Raw genomic sequence first — 13,324 nt, 5'->3', positions numbered from 1 at the left:
GACAGCAGGTAGAGGAAAAATGGGTTTGCAGCTGGTCTCTGCTCGCCCTGGTAGCTGGATCGGTGTGGGGCACTGTGCTGGAGCTTGGGGTTGTCCATTCCTGGAACCAGCAGTGAATCCAGATGAGCCCACAAGGGACAGCAAGGGGTGCAAAAGTGCCCTAGCCAGCTTCATGCCAGCTGTGAAAAACTGCTTGCAGCGATATTCTCTGCTGCTTTTACCCATTCCAACAGCAGGATGGACTGGCTCTGAAGACCCTCTGTTTGGAGATGTCAGTCAGAGGTCAGGTTTTCCTGGCTCCTCTCAGAACCAAAGACCCCCACAGGCAATGCCAGGGAGTGAAGCAGGACCACAGGGAGGGCCCCAGGGTTCGATGGCTCATCTCACTGCCGTCAGGACAGGCAGAGGTCGGGGACACTTCAGGTGTGAGGCATGAGTATGGGACTCACTGCTTGGACCCTACCATGCCTCTGTGAAAACGTGCCTCTGCTGTGTGGAGAGCAAAACACGGGCAGTGAGCAAATGCTACATGGGAGATGCCACAAGAGAAATCACAGTTTGAAAGGGTGGAGAGAGGCTCTGACTATCCAGACAGGGAAGAGTAAGCCATTAAAGCAGACTGCTTAAAAGATGCAAATGTTAAGTGATATGCAGGCTTTACTATTTAAAGAAGAATCTCAGCAGCCTGTTTGCTGGCTTTCAAACTTAGCTCCCTGTGAAATTCTATTGCCTCCTCCTTTTCCCCTCCCACCTATCTGTCTCCTCTTATTTTTCCCCATGTGTTTTCATGGGAAAGAGTAGAAAAGAAAATGAAAGAACGAAAGAAAAAAAGGATGGGAAACATGAAATCTGGGAAAGCAGTGGGAGGAAAGAGGTTTTCTTGTTGCTCATTCACAAATGTTCAGCTGAGCAGGGGAAAAAATCTCCACCGAAATCTGGGAATATTTCACATACCAATTTACAAGTGCTGACAAGACAGCTCTACACACTTCATTTGCACATTGATGAGGAAAAAGTTAAAACAACAAATCAGCTGCAAAAATAAAATTGTTCAAAGTATTAATTCTGAAAAAAAAGAATAAATGAGGTGACAGAATACAGATGTACTGGTAGCTGAGAAAAAATAATGGTTTGGGGTTTTGATATGAATAGAAAACCAGTAAATTATCAGTTTCTTGATTTTTGTTTGGTTTTTGCTCCCTTTATCTTTTTGCTGGCAACAGCAGCACACAGGGAAGGAAAATTTCATGCAAAATGAATGACTGACAAAAAGGGCTTTTTCTTTCACTTGTCCTCTCCCCCTTTGTCTCAGTGTCTAGACAATCTGAATATAAAGACTGCTTGATTGTAGCCTCTTGTAAAATGTGGCAGAGGGTGTCACATGCATGCATCTTTTCAAGCCAAGTCCCTGAAAGTTGTCTGTTCCTGGCTCAAAGCATCACAGGGAGCTGGCTAAATGTGAGAGAATACATGTATGCATGTACATGCTGAAAGTGATTTCAGCTATCTCAGGGGTTTCATAGACAAATAAACAACCTCCATTCAGCACTGGCCTTTGTGTCAGTGAATAGATTCCAAAACCTAATCTCCTTCAGTATCACAGAGCAGGCTTTTAATATCCAAAAGTCCCATCTCCCTGCATGTCAGCATTCAGAGCTGTGGAAGGCTGGAGTTATACAGCCTCTGAGATCACCAAGCAAAATCTGGAGCTGTTTTACACTAAACTCTCCAGAGATGAGCACACAATGCTGTTCATCCAACATGCTGCGCAACTTACAGTAAAGGAATATGATTTTAATTCCATTTCCATTAGGAAAGGCAGATTTTCTCAGATGTGTGAGCTATGGGTCACGCAGCATTGTCATAATTTGACACTGGTATTGTTAAAAGGTATGTAACAAGCCTAACAAAAGTGAACATTTCTAATGCAAGCAAGTTTATTTTAAAGTTGTATTTTTATGGGCAATATAAAACGTGTTTTCATGAAAACACACAACATTTACATGGTTTTTGAAACTTCCTTAGAGACAAATGAAAATAACCATTAAGTTATTTGTCTCATTTCTTGTCCTTCTTGTATTTGTTGGACTCCAAAATTAACACTGCAAGCAATCCAACATCTGCCTAACCAGGATAGCAGTTTCCTCCCTCATGGTGGAAACATTATTCAAAAAAGATATAAAATTAATTGTATCATTCTTATTTATATAGTTATAACACCTTAATTACTTTCAGTTAGGAAACATGAAGGCTAAGCAGATGTTATTAACACTATTATTATTATTGTAAATTGCCCTCCTTCAGTTTTTCTGTTGGTTCTTGATGCAAAATGGAAGCCATGAGTGAAACACTTGCCAAAGCCAGACATCCACTCCATTAACAGAAACGAAAGCAGCTCTCTGTAACCTAATCAAAGCCTAGAAAAGCCCAGTAGTACCAGGAAAAGTCAATTTTTCATACTTCTATTTTAAAATTGAACGCTCCAACACGTGGTATTTGAAAAGCAGAAAGTATTGACAAGCCTTTGCTTCGTCTACCTTCTGTAGTTGTAAGCCATCAGGAAAAGACGGATGGGAGGAAGACTGGTATAAATTCACTCCTTCAGAGCACCATTTTTTTCCATAAGAGTTCAGAACTTGCTGCTGAAACTCTGAAATACGGTACCTCTTCAGAACCTGTGTTTTTGAGTGTTGTAGGAGAAAGTGGGTTCTTAAGATGTTTGAGAGAGGGTTACAGGGGGATGCAGGGAAGCACCTGTCTGTTCTGCACCCTCCTATCCATGCCATGGCCTCTATCCTCCAATCCCCTGCATGGGAAAGGAGACAACCATGGGAGAGGGCTCCAACCTACTGAAGAGACGTGGAGCGGGTCAGACCCAGCAGGGTGCATTCTTCTTTCTGTTGGTTTTCTCTGGAATTAAACTTTTTGGCATAATTTGAGGAGAAATTCTCTCAGTGAAAGACATAAAAGAGAAAGGCTGGATGACTGGTGACTGTCAACTGTCTTCTTCTGACCAAATCTCACAAATTTTGTCTGGAAAGCACCAGCAGGAAAACTGAGTTAAGACACGGTTATGTTAAAAGGGAGTCAGAACAACAAAATCCTTGGCTTTTATCCAGTCTCTGTGGTGAACTTGCTTGTAAATCAAAACAAGGGTTGCATCCAGCATGGCTGTGAAAATTATATTATCTAAGGGATATCTTCTTCGTGTTTTATGTTTTGCTGAAAGCACCACAGAAATATCAGTCTGTGACATCAAATAAGCCAAATTTCATGAGCTACAGTAGGATTTAATATTCAAAGTGCCACATTCTGAGTTACTGTGAAGATGCAAGAAGGACAGAACAGGCTTTCCAAGAGGAAGAACTGCAAGAATTTTAAAGAGAGACTTTATTTTTTTTGTGGAATGCCTCCTGCAGAGTGGATAGGGGGAACAATCAATACTGAAATTTACCCTGAAGTTGGGACGTCTTACTTTCCATGACACCATTAGTAGCTCTCTAGAGAAACTGGTGGAGCACGTATTTTGAAACACAAGCCTGAGACACGTTAAAACCCCCTATTTTCAGAAAAGTCTTGCTCACCCACTTTGACTGTTACATATCATTAGGAAGGCATTCGAAGGTGGGCACTTAAAATTAGTCCTATATAGGTCAGTAATTCTCATGCTGTCTGCTTGCTGACCTCTCTTTGACATATAAATATGCTGATGGGAGCATTTCGGATTTCCAGAATTAATTCTGTGTCAGTTTCAAGCCAACTCAAATTAAACAGATGGAATAAAATAGCAACAATTGTTGCACTATTATTATCTATTAACTCTGGGACCTTTTAGAGGACTGCCTTCACTCCAGCTTGACCAGCGATTCCACAATTTTTAGGAATCATAAAACAGGTCAGAAAGATGCAACAAATACTTAAAAATAATCTTAACTCTAGGGTGTTATTCATTATTTCTCAGGTATGTGGGCTGTGGGTTACTATACAGATACATATAACTTTTATACTAACAGCCCAGTCTTGAAAGAATAGAATTTTACTGCAGTGTGATAGATCTGCTTCAGCGCTAAAAGAGGCTGAAGACTGGAGATTTATGTAGAATGCCTGCAAATCTACATGTGCACCACAACTGTCATACTGCATCAGAGAAGATACAGTACTACCGCTTGATGTCCTCTGACTATTAAAGATATGCAGGAACTCTCACATACACAATGTGGTATTCCTGAACAAAAAGCCAGAAACACCAGGCAAAACTTCAAGTCAAGTATGCATCTGGATCAATGACTACATTGAAACAGCATTTTCATGAGGAAAACAGAACTGAGAAATGTCTGAGCTGCATTTGTTTGATTTTTTAAAGAGAGTCAGTTAACACCTCACTCCTGGACTCTGCTTTAGTGGGCTGAGCAGAAAAAAATCTCAGCAGTTTAATTGCCTGTTTGTCTGCAGCAGTCAGAAGTCAGGCCACTGCCTAGTGTCAATGGACATCCACGGCTGGAGAAGTAGGAAGAACAGTCTTAGAAGAGCTCCTGCTGCAGTACAGCTCTGGCTCAAAGCAAATGCCTTTTACAGCAATGAGTGTTCTTTCTTACTATTGTTTTTTGTCTGCATAAAGTTACTTTGGAAGTCTTCTACAATGGTGGTAAAAGGGATTTGAGAAAAGAAGCAGTTGCCATGAGAAGAGCAGACCCTGCAAGGCGCTTTGAAGTGCCATATTCTGCCCTGCTGTTCCTCCCCACTTACTGAGTAACTGAGAATGCAGCCCTGGAAACGACAGCTTCCTGACACTACAGACGATGTTTAAGTTGTAACACATGTCTGCAAAGTATAGCATTACGGTTGCCTTCCCTCCTTGGCCCCTCTGGAACCTGAACTAAAAGTCAGTTATGAAAGATGAAGATTTGAGCTGCTTCTTGCCCATTTAGCTTCAGCCAGCCTTGGAGGCCAGGACCAGTGCAGGGGAGGTGCATGCTGAAGATTTTCATTGAACTGCAACCAGATCCTTAGCTTCTGTCACAGGTTGTGAGCACAGCTGTCCATGGGGCAGGGCAGGTGGCCACTGAATGCCAGGAAGAAAGAGCACTGAATGTCTTCAAAGTAGATCTATCGTCCTGCTGGTGGGATACGGTCCCTCTCTGGCAAGAGATTTATCAAAATCTAGACAATACATTTATTATCTATATATCTATCTATACAACCTATTTATTACAAGCGAGAGAGGAAAAAGTAAACCAGTGTTCCATCGAGGCAGGAGGGACAATAACTGTGTCCATGTGTGTGGTGCTTATCTGAGGTACAGTTGTGGTGGTGGGAGTGGCTGGTAGCTGACTGGTCACTGGCAAGGCCACAAGAAGATGCATTAGCACAACGTGGCTGTTCGAGCAGCCATAACCGAAAGCTCCCCAGTGCAACCTGATGCAAGAAGAGGAGACAAACCCTCCAAACTGCCCACAAAAGCACATGTCGCCACCTTCACAGTTTTCTACAGATTCTTTGCCAGCCAAGTCTGTGAATGTCATGGCCTCATCTTTTTCAATAAAGCAGTGAATTGTTTTTCACTCTCTGTGATATACCCCTTTCAGCAAAACCAAACCAGAACAAAACATGAGAAGTGATTAAAACAGAATCTCACCCTCTGTTCTCTTAAAGTAACAGCAGCCGAGTTACGCCTTGTACTGTCTGAGGGCTTTTATTACTTTAAAAAAAAGATGCCCTAGAAAAATGCAGCGCAGGAAGATCAGTTCTGAGAGGTTTTCTTTTACCACCACCATCTAAACTTCACTTGTAATTTAGAGGAAAGAAGCTGACTTGAGAAGGAAAGCCTGCAGGTTTTACGTTCATAAAACAAAAAGAAAGTCAGACTCAAAACTGCACTTAGAATTTCTTTATTTCTTTCTTTTGTTTTTTTCTTTTGTGCTTAAAATGAGTTAAAGGAAGCTTTGAAATTAACAGCTAAAGGCAGCAGCTACACAGAGTAAATACACTGCTTACTCTACCATTAAATTCCCTCAAAAGGACGGGTCTATCCTTGGTTCTGAGTAACACACGAAAACAACATGTAAATTCAATAGCGTGATTTCAAGCTACATTCTTCCTTCATCAGGCTGCTTGTGGTAGCTCTATTCATGCACAGAGTGGAGTGGGTGGATGGTCTGCATAAGCATTTTGAGCTAATGCGCCTAAATTTTAAAGTGCCTTTTAAGTATATAAATTAAAAATCCTCATTCAAGAGAACAACTGCTGCAAATGCCAGAATAATTTTATCTTGGAAAGAGAAGACGTGAAACAGTGTCTCCTCTGATTTCCTCTTTCTTTTTCCCCATTAAGAAAACAGAAAGATGATTGCAGGTCGATTCACACTGCTCTAATTTTTTTTTCTTCCAATCCTTATTTTTAGAATCTATCCAGGATTAATGCGTGTTCGTCTGATCCTCAGTATGGGAGCGGCATGGAACAGAATGCAAAATGTGAATTGGTATGGGCAGGGAAGAAAGAGGGCAAAGGGAGTGGTATTGAAGTTTTGACTGTTTGGCTCTGTGGAATATGTAAGAGGCATACAGAGAGATTTTCTCTCATAAAACTCCATTGCTCTCTTCCCACCCCTCTTTGCTCATGCACAAATGAAACTAACCTCTTCTCTGCCTTGTCTGATTTGTCTGATTTGTGTTTTGTGACTGAAGAACCCAGAGGATGTTGCAGCAAGGAAATGGGAGCAAGCTGAGTCTCAAATCAGATTATTTACTTTGAGACCATTCCAGAAACCATTCCCTCTCAAAGGGGTTCTCACTTCACCTAGCTTGCTACTACTAATATTTTAGAAGTGTTTTTTAAATTTCTTATTTGTTCAGTTACATTTGGGAAAAAATACTCTCCTTCCTAAATAAGAGTGAAAATGCGGCTGCGGCCAGCTCACGAAGAAATCCCCAGTCTTCTCACCATCACTGCAGTCTCAGCTGCAGTGGCAAAGGTGCTTGCTTACAGGTACAGACCCGAGACAAGCTGGCAACCACATGGTGACAAAAACCAGTGGGCAACCAGAGTGCTGAAGGTACTGACTGTATGAGTAACGGGAAGACATGAAAACTCTGCCTACACTTACACACATATAAAAAGGTGCCACTAATGAGACCTGTTTTCTTAAACCCAGCTGTTGCCACTGTGGTTTCAGTGTATGGCAGCCTGCTTCTGTACCACAACTTAGGTAAACGTGTTGGGTCTGGATGGGGTTTTCTTCAGCAGCTTGAACACTGCTGCATTCGTGACCAAACTAGTGTTGGTAACACGCCCATGTTTTAACTATTGCTGAGGACAGCTTGCACAGCATCAAGACCTTCTTTGTTTCTCACTCTGTCCCTGTAGTGAGTAGATTCTTGGGCTCGCAAGAGGTTGGGAGGGGACACAGCTGGGTCAGCGGACCCTAACCAACCAAAGGGGTATTCCATAATGTATGATGTTGTGCTCGGCAGTAAAAGCTAAATTCTTTGAAAATAGCCATTGCTCAAAGACTGACTGAGCATGGGTCTGCTGGTGGGAGGTGGTGAGTGAGTGCCTTTGCATCACTTGTTTTCATTTTATTTCCTTCACTTATTAAACTGCTTTTGTCTCAACCCATGAGTTCTCTTGCCCTTCCAGTTCTCTTCTCCATCCTGCCAGGGGGCAGTGAGCCAGTGTCTGGGTGGGGCCTTATCTACTGGCCAAGGACAACCCATCAGAGTGAGTAATATGTAAGTGATGTTCTTGGTCCAGAAAATACCTTTAGAGGCACACAGCTGAACCATGTTAACCGGGCAGGCAAGAATTGGATACTGCCTGGAGATGAATTTTTCAGGATTATAAAGATGACACATTACCATCTAGTCCATTTTTAGCGGAGATTTTGAAATCTGGAAAACAAGAGTGGGAGGCTGAGATGGTAGTGAAAAACAACCTGGACACTGGACATGGAAGGAGACAGGTCCTAACTTGCATTCCCTCTTACAGAAGTGTGACAGTGTTGAAGCATACAGTCTAACCAGGAGGCCACCAAGACAAGTGATTCTCAACTCTGTTTTGCCAACTACCCTACAAACTGCAGGTCCCCATATCATCCAATTCTGTGCTGCCACAGGATGCATCTATGCCACCAGGGGTGTGTTCTAGGAAGTCTATGTTCAGTCTCTTCTTTTAAACACACACAGTCCCTAGTGCCAAAAAGCTGAGAAATGCTCCTAGAAATAAATGACCTACACAAACTGGGATGGGGCAATCAGCAGGACTGCTCTTCTGTTTTTCTTTCTTCCTGTCTCCCTCTGTCTCTTGAAAAGATATCAGCATTCAAGATACCAGCAGCAGCAACACTGTCAGATGCCTTCTCTTCTCAATGCATTATCCTCTTTGTCTTTGCGTCAGTGTACACGGCTGTAGGACTGATGAATTTTTGTTTTTTGTGATTAATTCCACAGCCTGCCCTGACTCCTAAGTGGCTGCACTGCTTCAATTGGAAAGTCACATTCTGAACGAAAATGAGCCAACATGGAAGAACACAAATGGTACTTCAAGACTTGGGACTTGGAGTTTAAAAAAGGGGTGATGGTAGGGAAAACCATGAGGGGAGATCCCTTCTGTTAGCCAGAGAAGATAGGGCTTAAAAAGGGATCAGATGTCAGCCATGAAAAATACTTTCTGTTGGGTTAGTGAGCATTTTCCTAAAGAAGCCAGCAATCACCTAGAGGGCCACTGATCAAAATACCTAAGTATCACTAAGCATATGGCACATTTTAAGCTTTATGCCATGTTTGGGGGCAAGTAGAAGAGATAATTTGATTTCATTACAAACTGAGGTCATTGCACATACTGCTCAGGGAATGATCTGCAAAAGATGGCCATGTGTAGTGACTCTTAAGTTATAGGTCCACAGCCTGGTCCTTTAGCTTAAAGCTGGAACAATCTCCTCAGCGCAGCTACAGGAAGTTCTGCTTTAATCCTTCATAGCCTAAGCAGGAAGTCACATTGAAATAATGGACTAAAAGGAAACCAGATATTTAGGCAAGGTGTTAGGGAAGAAAATCCTTTCTACTGCAGACAGCAAAACAACCTGGAATTCATTGCCTAAGACAATGTGAAAGCTAGACAAGTATCTGTCAAGCCTGGCATCGCATCTGGTCAGGAGAATGGATTTAGTCTGGCTTTCTATTTTTCACTGAATAACCAAAACAGCATCTGCGAACATTTTTTAATAGCCCCTCCCCACGAGCCAAAGGAAGTGTGATTTCTTTTTTTCTCTTACTACCTTTTTCATTCTTTCTCCGAGTTCATATGCTTAGGTGAATAAACTGTGCTTTAAAACTGACCTGTGAATGCAGGTACATTTGCAAAGCTCTAAAGCTCCACCTGATGATCCTGTTAGTCACACAGGACAGAGTGTGGAAGTTTGCCCAAGTGAATAGTTGCTCAACCTAGCACAAAGGATAATCTACAGTGGTGTTCCTTGACTGGTGATCCAGAGAGCACTGGGGCTCATAAATCATCAGGTGGTCCACAAGCCATAGTACATGTATGACCAAGCAAATACACATCTGCTGGATGCTGTGACAACATTTTGACGGTGTTTGAGCTCCCCCTCACCCTGCTTGCGTGCCCTTCCCAGTTTGGTTGTCTGAGCAAGAGCAGTTGTAAAGCACTGACCCAAAGTGCCCCTCAGGATGGCTCCAACCGTCCTCATCAGCAGAATAAAAAGAGCAGTGTGTGAAGGAGAGGAAATCAACAGAGGTTTCTGTTTCTTTGTATTTAAGACACAAAGACAAGTACAGGACTGAACGGTAATCTGGAGCAGACAGGCAGGGTTTCACTGGAGGTGACTGTTTTCTGATACAGCTTGCAGACTACACAACTGTCAACAATTCAGGAGATCTGGAGATTCCATCTGCACTTCCTCTCCATTTTCTAGCACAAAAGGACAAAGAACTGAAGTCTGATGAAGTTAACAGCTAGTGAACAGCACAGGGGACAGGCATCAGTCTTGTGTTGTAAAGGAAAAGTGACTTCTTGATAGGGAATGAATGCATACTCTGTAAGCCAGGCTGGCTGGGTGAGTCAGGTTAAATAAACAACCAAAAGTACATTCAGCAGAAAACCATGATATCAAGTGACATCAACATCCACCAAAGCAGAGGCTGTAAGAAGATGACTCTTCTCAGTTGCCTATATGCTAATTACAAGCATCTAAAAACCGGATAAACCCTCTGCCTGAAGAGTAGCAATGCAAAATAATACTCTGAAAAATAATAGCGACATTTAGATCATTAGAATATTTAAAAAAATGTTGCAGCCGATTTAAGAAGTCCAAATGGAAGAGGGGAGTTGGCAGGCCCTGTATGTCACAAATGACATCTGTCTGAGTGACTGACAAGTTGGAAGTCAGTAATCTTGCATTTTTATGAATACACCTATGGTGGGGTATTAGTTGGTATCTGTTACAGACCACTGGAATTGCTGCAGCCCACAGGATGATGGGCTTCTTCAATACCTACATACAACAAGTGTAAAAAAACCCTTTGTGTTATTTATGCTGGAGACCTTATGTACTTTCCAAAAGGCTACAAATGACAAGCTCTTAGCTCCCAATTTAAAGGAAAGATCGTCTTTCCTAACCCTGTGAACTAAAGCTCTTTTCAATTAACTACATGAGTCATATACAAGGTAGGCCTTGCAGCAGCAAAAGGAACGCAGAATTCAAGAGCACTTCAAACGACAACGACCACAATGTGAAGAGCTTGTGGGATGTAGCTAAACCCCACTGCACACAGCTGAGCCCCACAGTGGTCACCCCACCAGGCCAAGTGCAGCAGGACCTGTTGACATGCTCCTTGAGTCAGCCAGAAATAGCAACAGGCAGGAGCTGCAGTGCTGGCAGAAGCAAAACTTACTGTTGGTTGTATGATGTAGCTACACCTGAAATGCCTGCGAGCCATACACGATTTAGCAGAGAAGCCAGACAATCACTGCTGTACACTTGGTCTCAGTAGGAAGGAAATGGTCATAAACCAGAAGGTTACTGGTTGTTTAGAGTGAAAAGGACCGACACTTTCTGTGCAAATAACTAACACTGTCTGCAATCAAATCCAGATTAGTAACATTTTATGCAATATATGAACATACACTCTTCATATTGGCATAAATTAAAATCACAGTGCATACTTTCTGAGAGGCAATGTCACCAAACAATAGTGAATGGGAGTCAAATCAGGATGAAGGCAGAACGTACAGAAAGTTTATGGTGTCTGGGAACAGTTTAAGATATTTCCTAAATGCCTACAATGTTAGAACCACAAAAAGAAGACTGAGCTAGATAAAAATAACACAATGAAAAAACTCAGCAGCTGGGTTTACCAGGGAAGTGAAAACACATACAAAATGTTATATACAAAACCAACACATGAAGGGGAAAAGGGAAAAGATAGTAACAAGTAAAAAAGCTAAAATAAAGATTATATAGAAGAAGCAAGAAGATACTAGAAAAAATTAAGGCAGATAGAATCAGATATATAATTTTTTATTTTTCTAAGACGATTATGAAAGACATATCCTGAATAATAAAAGTGGTAGAATCATTCACAACAATAGGACAGCAGCAGAAGTTACTAAATAAATATTTCTGTTTAGCACACAGGTAAAAGGTCGTATGATCTGTTTACAAAGATGATGAAACAACTTTCCACCACAACAGCCCTTGGAGAGGGGATGTTAAGCAGCCAATGCATGATTCTAGGTGTTTCAGATTTGTTTCTGAAGAAGGTTTTAGATATCTAGCTTTAGAGCTGCTACTGCTGCACGTAAAGCAGTTCTGGGCCCCTGGGGAAGGACCAGGGGCAGGAGGAAGAGTCATTTTGGGCCACAATTTAAGAAGGGTAAAAGCAATTACAAGCCAGTTGGCAGTTTCCAGTATTTTGCACAGGACCAACACAGGACTCAGTTCATGATATAAATATACATAGTAATATATCTATATAAAAAGCTCTATATCTAAAGTAAATACGTTTGGCTTTAAGGAAAAGAGATCCTGCTAAACTATGCTGAAGTAATTTCTTGCAAAAATTGCAAGCTCACTTGACAAAGGCAGCCTCGTTGACAGTATTAGAAATCTAAGTCATTTGACTTGTTCTGTAGAACACCTTTATGAAGAAACTGAATACTTTGAAGCTTGTATGGAGTGTCTCCATCTGTGCATGGAAAGCAGGACTCTGTAAGCGGACAGCACTGTATGAGGTCAGGCACAAATCTCAGACATACTTTATACTGAAGATACTTCTGAGTCTACAACCATAATAAATGTATTAAAAAGTTGATAAATGAAGGAAACCAAAGTGTAACTGTAAGTGGAAAACTATTTATTAGCAAACAGATGTGTTCCTATTGGGTTCCTACAGGTATCCCTTTACTGTTTTAGGGACTGTAGTGGTAGGACAAGGGGTAACGGGTTCAAACTTAAACAGGGGAAGTTTAGATTGGATATAAGGAGGAAGTGCTTTACTATGAGGGTGGTGAGGCACTGGAATGGGTTGCCCAAGGAAGCTGTGAATGCTTCATCCCTGGCAGTGCTCAAGACCAGGCTGGACAGAGCCTTGGGTGACATGGTTTAGTGGGAGGGCTCCCTGCCCATGGCAGGGGGGTTGGAACTTGTGGCACTTAAGGATCTTAAGGTCCTTGACTATCCTATGATTTTATGATTCTATGATTTAATAGACTTATCAGTGACCTGGATTAAAGTTAAATCATTATGGTTAGATACGAGACTGGGGACAGCGAAAACACAAACAACGAAAGGAAAAGCCTGACACAAAGCAACTGGGGTCTGTAGAAAGTGGGAGAAACCACATTAGGTGTTGAAATGGCCAAGTGCAGAATCGCCTTTATAGAATATAGAATACAGGCTGTACTTACAGGATGAGAGGGAGAGAGAGGACTCTATCCTCCAAAGCAGAGACTGAATATGAGACCTGGGGTCCTGGGTGTCAATCAGCTTGACATGAATTCCCCACGCAAGGTTGTGGCCAAAAGGGCTAATGCGAGCCTCAGCTGTACAAACAAATGAAAATGAAAAGATGAGTAGGTAGGTTACAGTGATGCTGTATTTGGCTCTGGATCCCGTGCTCCACGAATAACATATCAGGTTCGTCTGCTTCATTTTTCAAATAAAGTGTTGGAAAAAACGGAAGAGTGTTCAGGGGAGAGAGATTAAAGCACTGAAGACACTGGGTAGCAGAAGGCCTTGTCATAAGCAAAGAGCCTAAAGGGAATTTTGTTATTTTGTTCACAGTATAAGAGTATTCATACAGGGAATAAA

At 41.9% G+C, this 13,324-nt stretch overlaps 1 protein-coding gene across 3 annotated transcripts in view; it reads right to left on the bottom strand.

The window, feature by feature from the left end:
* Positions 1 to 13,324, bottom strand: part of FYN (FYN proto-oncogene, Src family tyrosine kinase) — a 144,237-nt gene that overhangs the window by 43,927 nt on the left and 86,986 nt on the right. For 2 of the 3 annotated variants that reach the window (XM_062632500.1, XM_062632502.1), the window contains exon 3: positions 12,922 to 13,056. The exons of the other annotated variant lie outside the window; for it this stretch is intronic. The gene's annotated coding sequence lies outside the window, so the exon portion shown is untranslated. The remainder of the gene's footprint in view (positions 1 to 12,921; positions 13,057 to 13,324) is intronic. 3 annotated transcript variants of the gene reach the window in all.

This window comes from Pezoporus occidentalis, unplaced genomic scaffold (genome assembly GCF_034315485.1).
Source record: "Pezoporus occidentalis ecotype Australia unplaced genomic scaffold, CSIRO_AGI_Poc_V1 ctg39, whole genome shotgun sequence".
Lineage (NCBI taxonomy): Eukaryota > Metazoa > Chordata > Aves > Psittaciformes > Psittacidae > Pezoporus > Pezoporus occidentalis.
Note: the sequence above shows the minus strand (reverse complement) of the source record. Positions and strands in the feature narration are given on the sequence as shown.